Source organism: Barbus barbus (assembly GCF_936440315.1).
Source record: "Barbus barbus genome assembly, chromosome: 39".
Classification (NCBI taxonomy): domain Eukaryota; kingdom Metazoa; phylum Chordata; class Actinopteri; order Cypriniformes; family Cyprinidae; genus Barbus; species Barbus barbus.
In genome coordinates, this window is record NC_136717.1 from 22,423,829 (window position 1) to 22,429,828 (window position 6,000).

Sequence of the window (6,000 nt, forward strand, 5' to 3'; positions counted from 1 at the left end):
AACCATGTATCAATAGACGAGAGAGAGAGAGACGGAGGGAGGGAGCGAAGCTTTAAATTGGGCAGATCTGGTTTCGCAGCTAGTAAATAAACAGAGATCCAGGCATCATCCTTCATTAGTGATGGAGGGGCCCTGGAATGTGAACGCAGAGATGCACACCTGTACTAAGGGGCCACTTTCCAGTCACTCAACTACAGTGCGCTTTAACTGATCGTCTTAAACACTAGAAACAAACTGATGCATTTCATTATTTCACACTAAACTGAATGCATTCTGTAACATTCTGTAACTGACTCATGTAAATGATCTCACTATATCATTACACACTAAAATGTTTTTTTTTTTATGTTTTTGAAAAAAGTCCCCCACACTGTAAAAAAAACATTTGTTGTTTCAACTTAAAATAATTTGTTACCCCCGCTGACTTAAATTTTTTAGTTTAGTCAACTAAAATATTCCAGTTGTCCCTTAATTTAACATTGAGTAACTTAAAATTTTATGTTGACTAAAATAAAAATTTTCAGTCAGCGGGGGTAACAAATTATTTTAAATTGAAACAACATTTTTTTTTTTACAGTGCAGGCTGCATTTATTTGATCAAAAAGAGTAAAAATATTGTGAAACAATATTACAATTTCAAATAACTGTTTGCTATTTTAATATTTTTTAAATTGACATTTATTCCTGTGATGCAAAGCTGAATTTTCAACATCATTACTCCGGTCTTCAGTGTCACATTTCCTTCATAAATCCTTCTAAAATTCTCATTTGCTGCTCAAAAAACATTTCTTATTAATATCAACGTCGAAAACAGATTTTTTGATGAATAGAGAGCTCAAAAGAACAGCATTAATTTGAAATGGAAATGTTTTGTAGCATTATCATTACTGTCACTTTTGATCAATTTAATGCATCCTTGCAGAATTTTTTTTAAATTTTTTTCAAAAAGAAAAAAGTGTTAATGAAAAAAACAACTAATTTTCTGATCATTTTTGTTATTTCTGTGTAAATAACTTTAACACTATAACTGTTTAATTTAATTTAATTTACTGGAACATTATTTTAAATTTTATTAATGCTTTTTAAATGTATAATTAATATTAATATTCTGATGCTTTGCTAATTTGGTATAAAATCCTGCCACTAAAGTTCAAAAGGATGCCAAGGCATTTCTATGCAGTTGCTATGTATATATGTAGTGCTCTCAATGGTTACTAGGGTGCTGCTAGGTGGTTGCAAGATGGTCTAAATGGCTGCTTATTGGCCCAAGTGGAAAAAAAAAACTAAAAAACTCTAGGATCCTTTATTGTGAGTCTATAGAAATTCTTTACCAAACAGAGTATTACGTATTTGTCCACCTAATAAAACTCCACAACTCTTCTCTACAAACTGAGGCATAACAGAAGCCCAAATATAATGCCCTAAAGTCTGACCAGCAGTAACAGAAATCATCAGAACACGCATTCGTTGAGAGGACTGTCCAACTTTCACTGCCAGAATAAAACAACAATTGTGAGTCAATAACACATTCACTTTTTTAATACAAGAGCCCAGATGAGTGCGTCAGGACGCATTTAACAAAAACATGCCCTGGATTTCATTTCCTCTCAGTTCTGCACAGTTCTTTGCTGATGAGAAATTTGCTGCGTTAAGCGATTCCAGAGTGCCAGGGCGACTGAAGCGCGCTCAAAACACAAGGAGGTCTCCTGGGAACGTTAAATTGTTACAAAGCAAGGAAAGGCTTTTGCGTTGATGGCTGAAAAGTCAAAGGCGCTCATACTGGTAACAAGGCCCTCCAGAGCAAGCGCTCGTCTACATCGAAACAAAGCCAAAGAGAGCAGAAAAGAGCGAGACAGACACGCAGGCGAGAAAAGGTGGCTCTGCGCTTGTTTCAGTTGGCACACCTGCTTTGAGAAACTTGGCTCAAACGGAGAGGTCTAAAAGTTAATTACACCCTCGGTATGGCCAAGAGAAATGTTGCTAACTGACGTAACCTGATAATAATTTCAATTTTGCAGACAGTTATAAACTCATCAAGTTGCAGCCTAGGGCTTGCACAACGCACACAAAGAACGCCTGTGTCTTCAAATTCAGTCCCACGACTAATTCACTGCCCCTCTCGGCTGTCTAAATTAGCGTCTTAAATTATAGGACGAAATATTTCTTGGTTAATAAAGAGCATTCGCAATGCACATAGCTGTACGCGCCTGCTTTAGTGTTTGTGTTGCAAAACGTGCTGAAAACAGTATTAAACTTAACATGCAATCGCACTTAGCAGCAATTTTGTTTCCATGGCACACAGAAACATGAGGCACAAACACACACGAGGGAAAGCGTGAACGTCTGTCGTTTGGATGCCAGTTACACTGACACGATATAATTGCTCTAACTTTTCTTACTGTAACTTGTCAACCGCTGGCAGCAGTTAGTGTGTGATCTTATATGTTTATTTAAATTTGCATGTATATACAAAACTGTCAAAAAGAAGCACGCCATGTCTAGGGATGTTGAAAAAAGTGGTTAGTCTCATGAAATCATGCAATGTGTTAAAAAAAAATGAACAATGTAAAAAAATAAAAATCATGCAAGAATAGAGCACAATTTGATATGCATTTTTAAAGGTGTTTTATCTGTATTTTGAATTTTGCATTTCATTGTGTTTCATGGTTAACGGAAATGTCCTGACAGAAAATTATTATAATTTTTTTTTTTACAGTGCAGTTCAACCCAAAATCAACAAAGAAATAAAACATAATATTTTGCTAAAAGAAAATGTATATTTTTGAGGATCAGTAAGATATTTGGCTTTGTGGCATTATTTTATTGATAACTAAGCACATTAAACAAAAAAAACACATACAAAATAGATACTAAAGACTTTAATTTTGAGAAAAATATTTAAAATGATTTCAAATGTAAACAATTATATAACAGTCATAATAAAATGTAACAAAACATTAAAAATACTACAGTAACACTATAAAGTGAAAATAAAATTACATGAATTTGTTTTAATTTTAATGATTTATTTATGGTTTATCCAATAATACCATGACAAACACACTTCACCACCTTTGTCAAGGAAAAAGGGGAAGCAGTAGAACAGCCTTTCCTTTCTCTCCCCCTCTGTCTCAGGTTTTTTTTTTTTGTTGTTGCGTGGGTGTCCGACTCAGGAGAGTTCATGGGCCTCTCCGCAGAACAAAGGCCTTCAGTCACACTTCACAACACCACCCACAGCACCCACTGCCACTAATTAATATTAATCACCGTCAGAAAAAAAATAAACTTGCTTTAGTGCTACATTTGTAAACGTATATGAGCGCAAATATATAAATAAATAAATGCAAGATTTACTAAAACAACTGCAGAGGGTTGTGACTGACCAATCAGAATGAAGTATTCCAGAGCACCATGTGATAATTATACACATAATCACACCCAGCTCCAGCCCTGCTACAGACATTGAAGTCTAATTTAATAAGGGACTCAGAGTGTTACACATGGGATTTTATCTCAACTACAACTTCTCAGATTTCATTGCATCATATCTGAGCTGCAGGACACAGCAGCATGGAACAACAACCGAAAAACTGTCACAGCCAATCAGAAACAAGATACTGTCACAGCCAACCGAGCGCACTTCCAAATCCATCCGAGCAAACTCACCACAACCTGCTAAAACACAGCAGAAACACTGCGGCATCTGAAGACAAAGCCCAAAATAAAGGGGTCGTGTAAGAGAGTCAAATGAAGAAAACCTTGCGACCATGTCAGTCAAACCCTCCCTCATGACACCAAACCCATCATACGCCAGTGCTGACCCTAACACTGAATCTGTACACACATGCCATTAGTCACAGACAGACAGCCGGTGTGTGTGTGTGTGTGTGTGTGTGGATTTCTTTTGGACCGAGAGGACAGCTGAAGGTCGCTCAGACATTGAGGCAATCACCCTAATGAAAACAAACGAGGCAGAGTCTGCTTGCTTTCTCCGTAATCAAACACACCAGCCGAAGAGAGAAAGAGAACGAGAGATAAAGAGAGAGATCTAAAGGGTCAGTACCTCAGCATTGTTCTTTAATTTACTGTTTCCAGTTTAGGTCCACTCGAGGGGAGATTTAAAGGCACGGGGAAACAAAAGGGGTTGAGAGAATAACTTCAGCACAAACACAGAGACCGGAGACTTTACAAGCACGGTTGAATTACGACCTCGTCTTTAAATAAGAGAGAATGATGCACAAACGCACATGAACAAGTGCAGCTTTGGGTTAGTAAAGACGTTTGGGTAATAAAGACCAGGAATGGTGTGGCATTGTGCTGCAAAACACCATAAAATACTAGTGAGCGTTTTGACTCTAATATACACACACAAATACTCCTAAAATCGGACTTGTGTTCATTTTAGCAAATATAAACACTTAAAATTCATAGTCTTTATAAAATATTGAGTTGCATCCAAGTTTTCGAGAATAAGACTGCAGAATAGTATAACTTATGTATATAAACATTCTAGAGTCTTGTTTACATAATATTTTTCTACTCAAAGCTTTCACGTTTTATTCTAAGTGTTATTAATTTGCTGTTTCTTTGCAACTATTTTTGAAATTTAATACATTTCTGAGCCTACACCAAATTTTGATGTATATACACTACCAGTCAAAAGTTTTTGAAGAGCAAGATTTTTTTGTTTTGCTCACCAAGCCTGCATTTATTTGACCTAAAATACAGGCAAAGCAGTAATATTGAGAAATATTTTTACTGTTTAAAATAACTGCTTTCTATTTTAATATATTTTAAAATGTAATTTATTCCTGTTATGCAAAACTGAATTTTTAGCATCATTACTCCAGTCTTCAGTGTCACATGATCCATCAGAAATCATTCTGATATACTGATTTGCTGCTCAAAAACATTTATTATTATTATTATTATTATGATGTTGAAAACAGGTTTCAGGTTTCTTTGAATAGAATGTTCAGCATAACAGCATTTATCTGAAACAGAAATCTTTTGTAACATTATAAATGTCTTTACCATCAATTTTGATCAATTTAATGCATCCTTGCTAAATAAAAGTATTAATTTCTATAATCTATAAAATAAATGTAAACAAAAAACAAATGTCCCTGCTAAAAGAGACCAACCTGACCTGTGAAAACCAGCTTGGACCAGTTTGAACAGTAAAAAAACAACTTAGTGGCTAACTAAGACCAGCAAACCACTTCAAACTGGTCTAAGCAGTTATTTTCAGCAGGTGTAAATTCATGAGACAGGAGCAGACAAGAACTGTCTCTTCATTAGCATGGTGGCTAATTAATGAGCAGTTGTAAATCAGTCTGAAACATGAAGGCAGCAGCTGGGGCTGCAATATCCCCCGACTGAGAGAGGGAGAACTGACTCATGAGTGTGAGATCATTGAGACATTAGCACTGATCAATAAGCAGAAGCCTACTGTTGCATATAAACCATCCCAATGGAGGCAGTGCCTCAGGCAGGGTAGAGAGGCAGGAAACATTGGCTTTTACACAGAGCCCACTCGCTCTCACACTCTTTCAATCACACACGCCAACAGTTCCTCTAGACTGAGCAGCAGGTGTGCGATAGGTTCTGACGCATCTCAAGACATCTCAGTAAAGGCATTATTGTCTTGTCAGACTATATGAAACTGTCATCCTGCATTATTGATGGAAGGTAAGTTGGTTTAAACGGCTATGGAGCGAACCAAGATGAACGTAAAGGCCCTCTCAACAGCAGCTGCTGGGAAAAAGTGGGATAAAAGTGTTTTAAATGCATCTGGTAACCAAACAAGACCTGAGAGCTGAGGATGCTGCTTTCTATGCCTCTTCGTAGACTCTATAAAATATATTAATAGCTTAGCTGTTTTTCCTGTGTTGACGTATTTCCTGTTTAAACAAGACGCTGGCACAGGACAAGTACTTTTGTAAAAAAAAAAATGAAAAAGTAAAATAAAAAACTGAATAAAATAAATTAAGATTATTT